This window comes from Macrobrachium nipponense, chromosome 38 (genome assembly GCF_015104395.2).
Source record: "Macrobrachium nipponense isolate FS-2020 chromosome 38, ASM1510439v2, whole genome shotgun sequence".
NCBI lineage: Eukaryota > Metazoa > Arthropoda > Malacostraca > Decapoda > Palaemonidae > Macrobrachium > Macrobrachium nipponense.
In genome coordinates this window covers 9,858,268-9,872,396 of record NC_061098.1, presented here as the reverse complement: position 1 = coordinate 9,872,396, position 14,129 = coordinate 9,858,268, and the positions used below count along the sequence as shown (strand labels likewise).

The window sequence follows — 14,129 nt, the reverse complement described above, 5'->3', positions numbered from 1 at the left end:
CACTTTTCTCAGTTGACAGAAACCAGATCCAAGCTCTTATGAAATCTCCAGCCTTGGATCTGAGAGACAAATATTACCTTTAATAGCAATGATGCTTCCAACACTTGGTGTTGGTCATTGATCCCTTAGACACATATAATTGAATACCATATTGTTGTTTATGATGATTTTTCGTATTTAAAAGTATATTTAATATGTTGCCTTAGGCAAGAACTAAAGACATGAAATTTGCGTGCAACAATGAAAATAGCGTATTTTATTTTAGGCTACGTAAGAATTTTTGTATATGATAAACAAAAAACATATACTCTCCCTATCCCAGTAACAATGTTGTAAAAAATATTATAACTAAGTATAATTTGAAAGTAAAAGAGCAACAGCCAGTGGCTGATAAATTATGACAAAAACTGTGGTATAATAAGATTATGTTAATAGTAAAAATGACTCCATATGAAAATTTGTCAGTGTGATCTCACTTCTGAGTTCGTTCTTAGCTGACATCTCTTGGTCCTTCTTGGGTAGACATCCTATATTCTTGGCCAGGACGAATGAGCAGAAAAAAAAAAAAAATAAATATCCGACAACTGCTACAAAGTATGTCTAAAAATAGAATTCCTATCAGGGTCGCCAATACATTTCATGAAATTTGTATTAATTAAAATATTCCTGTCCATGATTATCATCTCCAAACGCCTGTGTATCTGTTGGGAATTCAATATTTCCAATAATCTTATTCATCCATATATTCTCATAAAAACAGCATTTTGATTGTTTCTGATAACGATGTACGGAACGGTTGGCTGTTCAAGATGGATCTATTTCTCCGCTCTTGGACTGAATAACACAAATTTGACGGAAAATATTTGGATTTCACAAAACAGATGATGAGCCTCATTCAATATGTCGATAAACAAATCAATACTACCCATAACTGTAATCAGCCAATCAGAGGCACTCACCCGTCCGCTCATTCATTTGAAGTTCTATGAAAATTCTCTCTCCTCTCTCTCTCTCTCTCTCTCTCTCTCTCTCATTTCGTGTATAGGAATAGGTTGCGTTTATGATTTTGCGGAAATGGTATCGATATTCATTTTCAGTCGTTGTAGCTACATTATTCATCGTTTCAATGGGAAATCAGAACCAACTTCGAAAGGTTTAGGAGTCAGGAGTGTAGGAGTTAACGGGGCCTCCCTCTTCCCGCACCAACACCCCACCGCCCCCCATTTCCTTTGTCAGTCTCTGGAGCCAAACGCAAGTGTATGATGATGATATTACGTTATGTAATTTCGCTCTGATACAATGTCTTATATAATCTTTGAAAATCACATATAAATCCATGAATCACGTTGTAGTTTGTTCGTTCACTTTTTTCTTTATTAGGTAATTTTATTTCTTTTGAAATAATCAAGTAAATATATGTTAGCTGGTGCGTCTCGGTGGCGTGGTCGGTATGGTGTTGGCATGCCACCTCGGGCATTCCATTGAGGGGGGTTAGAGATGTCTATTTCTGGTGATAGTAGAAGTTCACTCTCGACATGGTTCGAAAGTCACGTAAAGCCGTTAGTCCCGTTGCCGCATAACCATACTGGTTCCATGTAACGTCAGAACAAACAAACAAAAAACGAAAATATGTTAGCTGATAAGGAAAAGTCTCCACCAATAAGGCTCGACTTTGAGAGCAGAGATTTCATTCTTATTTTAGATAGTTTCTACTACATAAACAAAACCAGCGTTGCCATTTAGCATGTTTAGTGAATGCAAGGGGTGAAAAGAAACTTTTCCCCGACTGCACATAACAGTACATGTTGATCGTGATTTCACTTTTGCTGTGTTGAAGAATCGATGTTCAGTCGCCTTCAGGTTAAGCAGTCGAAAATGGGATACGTAGTCCTTTGAATGACCTCTGTTAGGTGCTTGTAGAAGAAAAAAAAAGCGGTGGGGGGTTGAGTATGGGAGTTTCATGACGGGAGTGTCATATGAAATCTATACTATAGTAGATTCACATCAACCGTGCATTTGACGTCTTGGCCAGTCCCTTACGGCGCTCCTGTTGGGCTGTTAATGAGCCAATGACGGAGCTGGAAACTCTGTCTCTCTCGAGAGCTCACAAAGGGTAGGATGCATGTTCCACCTCTCCTGAGGGATACTTATGAAAGACGTATCCCTCAAGAGAGGTGGAACATAGATCCTGCGTATGTGAACTCTCTCGAGAGACTGAGAGTTTCCAGCCCTGTGATTGGCTTATCAACAGCCAATCAGGAACGTTGTAAGGGACTGGCCAAGACATCAAATGCACGGTTGATGTGAATCTACTATAGCACCCTATACAACAAGTATTAGGAAAAACAGCCATCAAATATAGAAAGTATGTATTTGAAAGCGGATAGATAACGTGTTCTTAAAAGGCTCCGTTATAGATTTAAATTTCGTCAACTTCTTCACTTTATCCGCGTAAATGTCAAGGAGAAGAAAGTATATATATTACTTTGATAAGCAAGTCGTGGTCGTTCGATATCGAGCCTTGAATTTTACAGAGTTGTGGACAGCATTGCACGTCAAGAAGGAACATAAACTTAGCTCCATTAGAGAGCACGGAAGCTCTGGAGGACCCGGGGATTTGTTAGTTAAATCTCCAAGGGCACACTGTTCATAGTCCATATACGGAAATAGTGGAGGACATCTGCCAGCAGACGGTTATGTGCATAGACAATATGTGAATTTTTTTTCGTGCCCCCCAACAAAGTTGCCTTTTTTGTGCCCCCCAACAAAGTTTCCTGTTTTGTGCCCCCAACAAAGTTGCCCTCTCTCTCTCTCTCTACAGTGTATATATATATATATATATATATTATGTATAGATATATATATATATATATATATATATATATATATATATATATATATACATATAGTATATAGTATATATTATATATGATAATACATTATATATAATATATATAATATATCTATATATATATATATATATAGTATATAATATATATATACTATAGTATATTGTTTACGAAGTGCCAAGTATCTGGTTACCATTTATCAATTATTACCTCACCAAAAGCCAGACACCTGAACCCTCATAACACGTATTAAACGACTGAATACTTTAAAGGCAACAGTGATCCCTTAACACTTACCAGTATTGCAGAAAATCAGACTAAGTTCATCAAAACAGGTGTGAGGTAATCTTGTAAGTAATTAAATTAATCAAAGGGCATCACTCCATCAACAACTTTAAATGTCTAAGTATTTCCCTGATTTCTGAAGTCTAAGTACTTCCCTGGTTCTAAGTCACTTCAAGTAAATTGAAGGAAAGCCGATCAATTACCACTCTGTGTTTCTACCTAACACAAATATAATCAAATGCAAATATACTGGTATAAAAATAAAACACAAAAATTTTAAATACAAAAATTTATTATTACTCAAAATTTATTAGTAAAATTCACAATATCTGGGAAATTACTGTTACTTGAAAACAAAGTAAAGTTTAATTAATTCTTGAATCAAATTAAGTAAAATTAAATCAAAATTAATTTATCACAAAATTCAAGAAAATTAATTCAACTGAAATTCAAAAGTGTTAGGCAATAATTGAAAATTTGAAATTAATTCACAAGTGCTAAACAATAATAAAACTTGAAAAGAATTCTAAGTAAATGCAAATTAATTCACAAATGTTAAATTTAATTAAATGTGCAATGATTAAGCAATGAAAATAACTAAGTCAATTAAATTGTGAATGCAAATAAAAATATAAAGTAAAAAGACACACTTCAATAAGAAAATGAACAAGTACACAAACAGTGGAACAATCACAAACACAAAAATACGCAATGTGTAAAAGTGTAAATGTTTTCACTCAAAACATTGTAACCAACAGTTTTTACCAAACCTTCATAACCACCTGTTATTAGTTATTAGTTAACCAAACCATCATAACCATTAAATATTAGTTATTAGTAAATCACTGTTCCTAACAATTATTGGCTATTAGTTATTACCTAACCGTTATTAGTTATTAGTTGCAACTAATAAAATTATAACACACTTTACCTTGGTATACCAATTTCTTTCTTTCTTTGCTGCAGGCTTGATTTACACTTCCACAAAAACCCAGGCGCCGTTACGAAATAATGTTTGTTCAGATTCCACAAGAACAAACTAAATAACACTAAACAAACTCTAAGAAATATCAAATATGAAATTCTAAGTTACGATTGACCAATTGACGTTTCGTTACTTTAAGATCAAAAGTGGTATGCGATGGAGAGGGAGAGATAGAGAGAGAGCGAGATGTTAATGCCTCGAGGTTCTAAGATATAATGAAATCTCCTTCCTTTACGGAAACTGGACAGGGCAGATGACACAAACGTTCTTGGAACAAATGCTTCCAGTAGCTTCGAAATCTGACCCAACTTCACATACAAAATTTGCAATCTCCACGTAGCTTTGATCTAAGACATACACGTACAAGACAAGTCTACTCAACAGACACATACCCGACTGAAACGGAGGTTGAGCGATAATTAAGATTGACATGTTTTGATAACAACGCCAGACTCGAGCTCGCTTAATCTCGGAGAGATGAAAAGTTACTGAAACAATTATAGCTTTGAACGGTTAAAGAAAATCTCTCTCTTTTTACATACTACGTTACATATACATATTCTTTTATAACATGTAATGCGAAGTCTGAACTCACATTTTAAACATCCTATTCTAAGCTATCTAGGAATCTGAAAAAATGTTGCACAATTCTACATGACATTTCAAAGAGGGGAAATATGCACTTTGAAAATAGCAATATTTAATAATAAATTATATATATATATATATATGTTATAATAATATAATAATAATATAATTATACTATTATCTATATATATATATATTATATATATATATATATAGTATATATTACTACTTTCAAAACGCATATATCCCCTCTTTGACTGTACAAAATGTTATGTATATAGGTTTGCAACATTTTTCAGATTCCTTAGCTAGTTTTAGAGTTAGGATGTCTTAAAATTTGTATTCAGATTTCGCATAACATAATGTAAAAGAATATATAACGTAGAATGTAAAGAAAGAGAGAGATTAACAAAGCTAGAGTTGTTTCAGTAACTTTTCCTCGCCTTGAGATTAGAGGAACTCGCTTTTCCATGTTGTTTTTAAAAACATGTCAATCATCTTACTCGCTTGAGTCTGTTCGTCGAGCACATGTCTTTGTTGAGCAGACTGGTTTCATACGCGTACCTCTTTGCTGAAACCACATGCAGCTTTCACAGTTTTTCTGTAAAGTTACGTCACTATTTAGAAGCTTCTAGAAGCATTGCGTCATCTTATGCATGCCCAAAACGTTTGTGCCAGATCCACTGCCCAGCTCTTGTGTGAATTGAAAGATTTCATTCGGGCTTAAATCCTCAAAGCGTTCACATCTCTCTCTCTCTCTCTCTCTCTCTCTCTCTCGGCACTTTTGATTTCAAAGTAACATAACGATTTAATACTTACTGAATGGTCACTCGTAACTCGTGAATTTCAGATTTGATATTTCTTAGAGTTATTTAGTATTATTTAGTGCTTTTTGTGGAATCTGATCAAACACTGTACTGGTGTGTGTAACGACGCCTGTTTTTGTGAAAGTGTGAAACAAGCTGCAGCGCAGCAAAGAAAGAAAATTGGTATACCAAGAAGGTGAAGTGTGTTATATTTTTATTAGTTGCAACTAATAACTATTGGTTATGATGGTTTAAAAAACTAATAACTAATAGTAACAGTGGTTTGGTAAAAATTTAAACTAATATTTACATTGGCTGAAAAACAATTTACATTTTTACACATTGATCTTTTTTTTTTTTTTTTTTTTTCATTTGAAGTGCATTTATCCATTTTTATTGAAGCGTGTCTTTTTTATTTTAGATTCTGTATGATTAATACTTTTTATAATTTTAGTATTTTCCACATTTTTTGTGTTTTCATTTGCATTCACAATTTAATTGACTTAGTTATTTTCATTACTTAATCGTTGCACATTTAATTGAATTTAGCACTTATGAATTAATTTGCATTTACTTAAAATTCTTTTCAAGTTTTATTGTCGTTTAGCACTTATGAATTAATTTCCAAATTTTAAGTGTTTCCCTGATTTCAGAAGTCTAAGTACTTCCCTGGTTCTAAGTCATTTCAAGTAAATTGAAGGAAAGCAGATCAATTACCACTCTATGTTTCTACCTAACATCAATATAATCAAATGCAAATATACTGGTTAGAAATGAAATACTTATAAAAATTTTAAATACAAAATTTATTATGAAACTCAAAATTTATAAGTAAAATTCACAATATCAGGGAAAATTACTGTTACTTGAAAACAAAGTAAAGTTTAGTTAATTCTTGAATCAATTAAGTAAAATTAAATCAAAATTAAGTTATCACAAAATTCAAGAAAATTAGTTCAATTGAAATTCAAAAGTGTTAGGCAATAATTGAAAATTAGAAATTAATTCACAAGTGCTAAACAATAATAAAACTTGGAAAAGAATTCTAAGTAAATGCAAATTAATTCACAAGTGTTAAATTCAATTAAATGTGCAATGACTAAGCAATGAAAATAACTAAGTCAATTAAATTGTGAATGCAAGTGAAAATACAGAAAAATGCGGACAATATCAAAATAAAAAGGCACACTTCAACAAGAAAATGAAAAAATGCACAAAATGAAACAAACGCAAAACACAAAAATTTGCAATGTGTAAAAGTGTAAATCTTTTCACTCAAAACATTGTAACCATCAGTTTTTACCAAACCTTCGTAACCATCTGTTAGTTATTAGTTAACCACTGTTCCTGTCCGTTATTAGTTATTAGTTGCAACGAATAAAAAATATAAAACACTTTACCTTTTTGGTATACCAACTTCTTTCTTTGCTGCAGTCTTGTTTTTTACACTTTCACAAAAACCAGGCACAGTTACAACAACTATGTTTGTTCAGATTCCACAAAAACACTAAATAATACAAAATAAACTCTAAGAAATATCAAATATGAAATTCTCAAGTTACGAGTGACCAGTTTATAAGTATGAAATCGTTACGTTACTTTAAGATCAAAAGTGCTATGCGATGGAGAGAGAGGGAAAGAGATGTTAACGCCTCGAGAATCTAAGATCTAATGAAATTCTCTTCCTTTGCGGAAACTGGACAGGGGAGATGACAAAACGTTTTTGGCACAATGCTTCCAGAAGCTTTGAAATCTTAAGCAACTTTATATACAAAATGTGTAATCTGCACGTGGCACTTGGCAAAGACATACGCGTACAAGACCAGTATACAATAAGGTTCATACCCGATCGAGACGAAGGAGAAGTCCCTTATCATACATGATGACAGATTCCCAAAACACATTGAAGATTCGAGCTCACTTATCAAACGTGTTGACAGATTAGGAAAGCAAACAGATCTCGCAGTTCCTCTAATCTCACAATGCGGACATAATAGGGAAACAATCGTAGTTTCGAATGGACAAAGAAAATCTCTCTCTTTTTATATTCTACATTATATATATATTCTTTTACATTATGTTATGCGAAATCTGAACACACATTTAAAACATCCTATCTCTAAGCTATCTAGGAATCTGAAAAAATGTTTCACAAAAGTCTACATAACATTTTATGCAGTCTGAGAGGGGATATATGCATTTTGAAAGTAGCAATATATATATATATATATATATATATATATATATATATATATATATATATATATATATGAATTCCTGAATATTACAAAGCTCCAACATAGCCAACCCCAACACTGCTGTGAATGTCCGTCTGCTAACTTCAAGCCTGAATGTCGTGTTTGCCAGTTTAGCTTGATAACCGCAGCATCCTTTTTTTTTTTTATCTCTGCTCTCAGGTCATTTTTATCTTTGCTTGCAGGTTGCAGTGAAAAAGCATCTGTTCGTAACACCAGCCAGGCCATACCACTTCCCAAGCATATACACTCAAATGGACAGGTCGACAAATGTACGTACTACATCCTCTCGATGTCTGCCATCGGAGGACTTGCAGGAAACATCCGGACAAGGGCCTCTATGTAAAGGGAGGTTGTCGAAAGCTATTATATTGGTGCTGGTACTAGGCATTATCTGCATAATCTTCATACCAGTAATAATCAATTTGCCATTACAGAATAAAGCCAAAGGAAAAGGCGACACTTTCCCAGAATCAACCACCTTGACGGCGACACCATTGGCAACGACCACAACACCGTTGTTTAACAATGCCACTCCTCAGGGAAACTCACCTGTTAAAAATGAGTGCCTGATCACATTAGGGAACAACTATATTCTCTTTCACAATGCCTCTGTGGGAGATAAGCCAATCCAGCTAAAGATCGACAACGTCATCAGCAAGTCAAACAATAATGTCCTTGGCAATTTCACTTATATCACTGTTCGCGTTTTAGATGCCAGCAAAATAAAAAGAGACGTTAAAGTCGGGTTTCGAATTCTTCAACGAAGCAATCTTCATGACGACACCATCACCAGCCCTTTGAAGACTGTGGACGGCGAGATCGTAGGAATGGACAGCTTGTTATCTGGCAACATGAATTTTCGACCCGCGCCAGGTGAAAGTTGCCAAGAAGAAACACTTGGGGAGGTGCTGGAATATGGTCTCATTCGGCGTCCCTTAAGTGTGACAGTGTGCCGGTTCTATCTACAAACTGACAATCAACTTGAGGAACGAAATTGATGTAGATTGATTCTTTTCTAAAAACAGCTACTCTCCTCTATTGGTTTAAAACATCGTCTCAATAAACTGTCTGTATAATGGGGTATAATAATGTGTATGTATTTTGACCATAGCGAATTCTTAAATTAGAAATCGTGGCAACACTGTATTTTCCCCCATCCACTCTACGCTGTGAGGAATTCCTCTCACAACGATTATATTTTCTAATGTTTTTGTGTATTCACTCGTTTCCGTGCTATTTGTCTTTTATTGTAGTTATTAGTGTCTGTCTCATAAGAAATTATTGATTGTCGTAATTTGTTTCATTTGAGTGCCATCGATTTACAATTCCCCTTGAGTGATTAATTTCATTTGTCACTTACATGTTATTACTCTTTGATATGTTTAACTTTTAGTTATTAAATTAATTTTAACTTTACATTTATCAAATGCGGTGTGACAAGGTTAGCGGTGTCAGCAATGAAAGCACACTTGACATGCTAGCACCTCGGACTGGTCAACATAACCACGTCTGCAGCATTGTGACAGTAGACAAAATAAGCTCAACAGTCATAACAATTATGGCAAAGTAGGACTATGAATTAAAACAAGTTTTCTTTGAATGTGGAAGTTTTCGGCTGTGTTTAAGCTGCCCGTATGTTGCAAAATGTTTTATAGGCCTAAAAAAATCATCTAAGCCTTCTGAGATATAATCTGTTATACTGATGAATTTATTTGTAGAGATTACCTGTTCTTTGAGGAATACAATAGAAATATGAATTACAACCAGTTTTCTTTGAATGTTGAAGTTTCAGGCTGTGTTTAAGCTGCCTGTATGTTGCAAAATGATTAATAGGCCTATAAAATAATTTTAAGCCTTCTGAGATGTAATCTATGTTACTAATGAATTTATTTGTAGAGATTACCTGTTCTTTGAGGAATAAAAGATGATTATGATTTTGGTTATATGTAGAAGAAGGCTATTAATCGAAATATCATAAGTATTAATATCTTGTTTTTCAACTGGTTTAAAATATTATTTTCTTAAAAGTCCTTCTGCTCGCTTTTGGTGTATAATTAATTCTTTCATAAGCTAACTTGAAATGCAAGAATGTGTAGATAACCTCATTTGCTTTCTAGCTAGAAATTGTTAATAGAGGGATGTGAATGTTAAGTGTAAAGAAAAGAAATCTAACACCTAGTTCTAGGGATAATAACTTGGCTTTGACAAAAGAATAATTGCATATATAGGCGAATACTTGCTAGTTAGCCATCAATTTTGAAATGTTTAAGAAATATAACAAATACTTATGTATGAAAATCCAAACATTCCTCTAACACATATAAAGTAAAGGTTTTCAAGATAATATCATGGTCGCTACTCATTGTAGACCTACTTATGTTACATCGGGTGGTTGTTGACACTAATAATGCGTCACCCATGGTCCCCTCACACGTTGATATCGGTGGGTGCATTCTACTTTTGTATATGTATGTTACATTTTTTTCAGCGTTGAGGTATAAAAGCAATCAAATACAACTATTTCAAATTTTATGCTTGCTTTGGAAGCATTATTAATGTTATGACAATTTTTTTTCCTTTATTTTTATTTAACTTTTGAACTGAGGTTTGATGACGACTTCGTTTTGGTCAAATGCTTCAGCGATGAGTGAACAAAAGTTTTGAAAATGTTTCGTAAGAGTTTTTCTGAAATTTGGCTACATGTGACATTTTCTTACAGTTTTGAAATATGTGGCAGATTTCACCCTTATGAAACATATTATGGCGTTATTGTATGCAATAATCGTGTTTTATCATTGAAATAATACAAATATATGGAGCATGCTAGGTTGCCAGTTAGTAAATTTTGAACGAAATCCTAGAGAGTCATGTCGCATGAGATCTGAGCATCACTGTACATTGGTAATTATACTACTATAAAGGCGTTTTTCAGTAAATGGTTAAGTGATTCATTAATACTGTATGGTAGTGACTAATAAATATCTGAGTCCTGTCCAAGTTGTATCTGTGAATCCTCTGCACTAGGAATCTATCCTCTGTGACTGGGGTATCGTGGAATCTTAAGGAAACCCTGACTGGCTGGTGTACCAGAAAGGAAAGAAGGGTATGGAAAATGTATTGGCAATGCAGGCAGGAAATACTTAACCATTCCAAACACGTGACAGGAAGCTAAATGACATGAGATGATGAAGTAGATTAGAAACGTCATGACTGGTTTCCCATCACTGATCTGTTGATGTCTGGGATTAAGCAAAGTGCTTGGCATTGAACAGTGTGAACGCATCAACTTACCTTAACAGTTTCGTTCCCTTGCTGAGGAGAAATGTGGCTCGATCAGCAGTCTCCCTTTTCTTGAAGAGTCTCCTCCTGTTCCCAATTCCTGTTCGTGCACTACACCAGCGCGCAGACAAGCCTGGTGCTTCTCCCGGTGATTCGGGGTTTTCCCAGATGACGTGTATATTGACAAATAGCATTAACACTGAGATAACACTCGCACAGGCTATACATTTGAGGTACAGAGAACGTAGGGGGGAAAAAAAAGGCGAAAAATATCAGGAAATTCCTCATTGTCCTGACGCGTATAATGTATTAAGTAGGAGAGACACGTGTTTAAAGAAAAAGTTACTGCAAAGCCCAGACTTCCCCTTGACCTGTCTTACTTAAACTCAAGGTTTTGAACTCAGGTCTGTACCAGTGTGTCAGTACTATGACCTCTTTAGCCGCTGCTCCGAGCTTCTGTTCCAGAGCCTCTGTTCCAGAACCAGGCCATCCAGAGATATTGGTTACTGAACCAGGAAATCATAAGTTACATTCGGTAATTTCAGAATGAAATTGGCTCAACATTTGAAATGGTCCCATTAAATGGACTTCTGTTTACAATGTTATTCCGCTCGGTAGAAATAGAGCTTTTTTGTCAACAGCTGTTTCAGATCAAACGTGGCTAATATTTTAAAAAGTTACTCGAGTACTAGGATACAAGAGGTATGATTCTGGTTACCAAATTGAAGCCGTAGACCTATACCCGAGTCATCTAGACCCATCTGACAATAGCTCATGCTTAGAAATATGACCCCATACTTGACCTGACAACACTTCAACGACACTAGACGATGACGAATGGCCAAGCTGGTTGTGAACATTCATTTCGCAGTATTAATTCCTTCCAGTCACGGTTCTGATGTAGTAAAGTTGTTCCCTCCACCTTCCGCCATTGCAAATACCGTTGATCTTTCCATCCATTGTTATTTTGCCCTGACTTCGTCTAGCTAGGCATTAAGAATATTAGACCAGTCTTCTGAGAAAACTGCAGCTGAGAGAACGTTTGTCTCTGTTCTCTACTTTATACTTTATCCTTGAGAGTTAAGTGTGACAAATATTGCATGAGGTCAGAGAGGCCATGATAAGGTTTTGTTGACCATTACAGGATGAATTAATATTGAAAAACTGCTGGCGACTGAAAAATATGTAGTATATAGCAGTCATTTGCCGATTATTGATTAGTCTGCAATGAAAGGGTCTTTCCAGTGCTGTATTTCCCAAAAAATTCTCCATCCTCCCATCGTAGAATAATTACAAATCGAACCAACCAGTGACTTGGTGCTTGATCTGCGTTCGAATCAGCAATATAGACGTAGAAAGCAAATGAGTCTGGTCCTTGATTAATAGCTGCAGTGTGATTCATTTGAAAATTAGAATTGTCACAAAGGCTGTGATCACACTCTGTAAGAATTCAAATCAAAGTGTTCCTAGAGACGTTTGAGAAGAAAGCCCCCGACGTGTGCAGGTGTGTACAGCAGTTTCTCTGACACCACTGCGCTCACAACATTGGTATCTTAGGAGCCATACACCCTCTTGAAGTTTCGTGCGCCTTAAGTGCTCCTTGAGTGGCGCACCACCACCGCTCTGCAGTCCCGCAACATCGATTTTGTGCGCCGAATTCTTTCTCAAGGTTCCGCGATACTTCTCCGTCCACTTAGCCTAATCCCAAGTTGGGGTAGCTGTTTTTCCATGGGCCTTTTCCAGGCGTTTCTGATGAACAATACAATATTCTTTTGGAAGCTTGAATCTCAAGTCAACTGGCCCCTTTGGTGGGCTTGTTCTATATGAACAGGTTTCATCCTCTGCATTTGGTCACTCTTGGACGCTCTAGTGCCTTTTCCTGACCTTGTTTGGCAGTGCACCTAGTCTCATCTCTACTTCGACTAAGAGAGAGAGAGAGAGGTAGAGCCTGGTGGAGGGGGTGGTTGAGAGAGAGAGAGAGACACCTCGCTGCCAAATCAGTATATACTAAATTCAGACTTGGCGAAAATAACTTCCTAACTAATAAGCGATTAGAGGGTTGTGGTTTGAGTTCCATTTGGTAGCTCTTTTATTTGCTGGAAAAAAAAAATTGTACGAACACTCATCTTATTTCGTATCTTACAGAAGATATATTGGCTTATTCCCCGCATGAAGGTTATTGAAAAATATATATAATATAATATTATAATATATATTATATATATAAATATATACAGTATATGTTACAGTAATACTGTGAAATCACCAATTCACTATAGTACTAAACACTACGAAAACAGTGCAGATGAATCACAGTTTCGTCATGTTTAGTACTAGTCCTTTGGGGATCATATATATATATATATATATATATATATATTTAATTTATATTTTTTTTTCATTGAAATAAAGCCGAGTAATGTACTTGACAGGAATCCGACTTTTAAATCAAACCCCCTTTTTTTTTCTCAAATTGCACTCCTATGAAGTAGCTGGCTCTGCCAAAACTGCCGCAGTTGCGCTAACAACATTTCTCACGTCGAAATAACTGTGTGTGCGACAAGTGTTTAAATACACATTATTGTTTACAAACACCGAAGACATTCGAATAACACACACTCACACACTACTGACCTTTATCAGACTTTCGAAATATAAAGCTTCCTGCTCGCGGGGAGCGGGCTAAAGTTTTCGTATCCGATCTGTTCGGTCACAGTTTCGTCGCCGACTGAGATCGCGCCCAGTAATAGAGTCAGTTGCATGTTAGTCCGTTGTTTGTTGTCCCTAACATCGAGGTTAAGAGTCTTAGTAACAGCAAACGACATATGCAGCTACCATACGATTTACTTTCGTCCCAAAGTCGCTAAGCAAATGTATTGCGTGAACGGAAGTTCTCACACGCTTGAATAATAATCATTTTAGAAATTGGGAACAGAGAGGGAAAACAGGAAAGTGGCGAAACGTAGCGTAAACAATCCTTAGAGTTTCAACATTGTTTGGTCTTACAGAAACCATAGTGAGCGTTGCTTAGCGATGGGAGTTGTATACTTTGCTTAGAGTTTCTCATTGGGCGTCTGGT

General features: G+C 35.5%; 1 long non-coding RNA gene across 1 annotated transcript in view; it reads right to left on the bottom strand.

Moving 5' to 3' along the window:
- LOC135209618 (uncharacterized) overlaps positions 1–13,830 on the bottom strand; it is a 64,670-nt gene extending 50,840 nt beyond the window's left edge. Inside the window, exon 1 of the long non-coding RNA XR_010313390.1 lies at positions 13,685–13,830. This is a non-coding gene — a long non-coding RNA (uncharacterized LOC135209618). The remainder of the gene's footprint in view (positions 1–13,684) is intronic.
- Between the last annotated feature and the right edge of the window lie 299 nt (positions 13,831–14,129).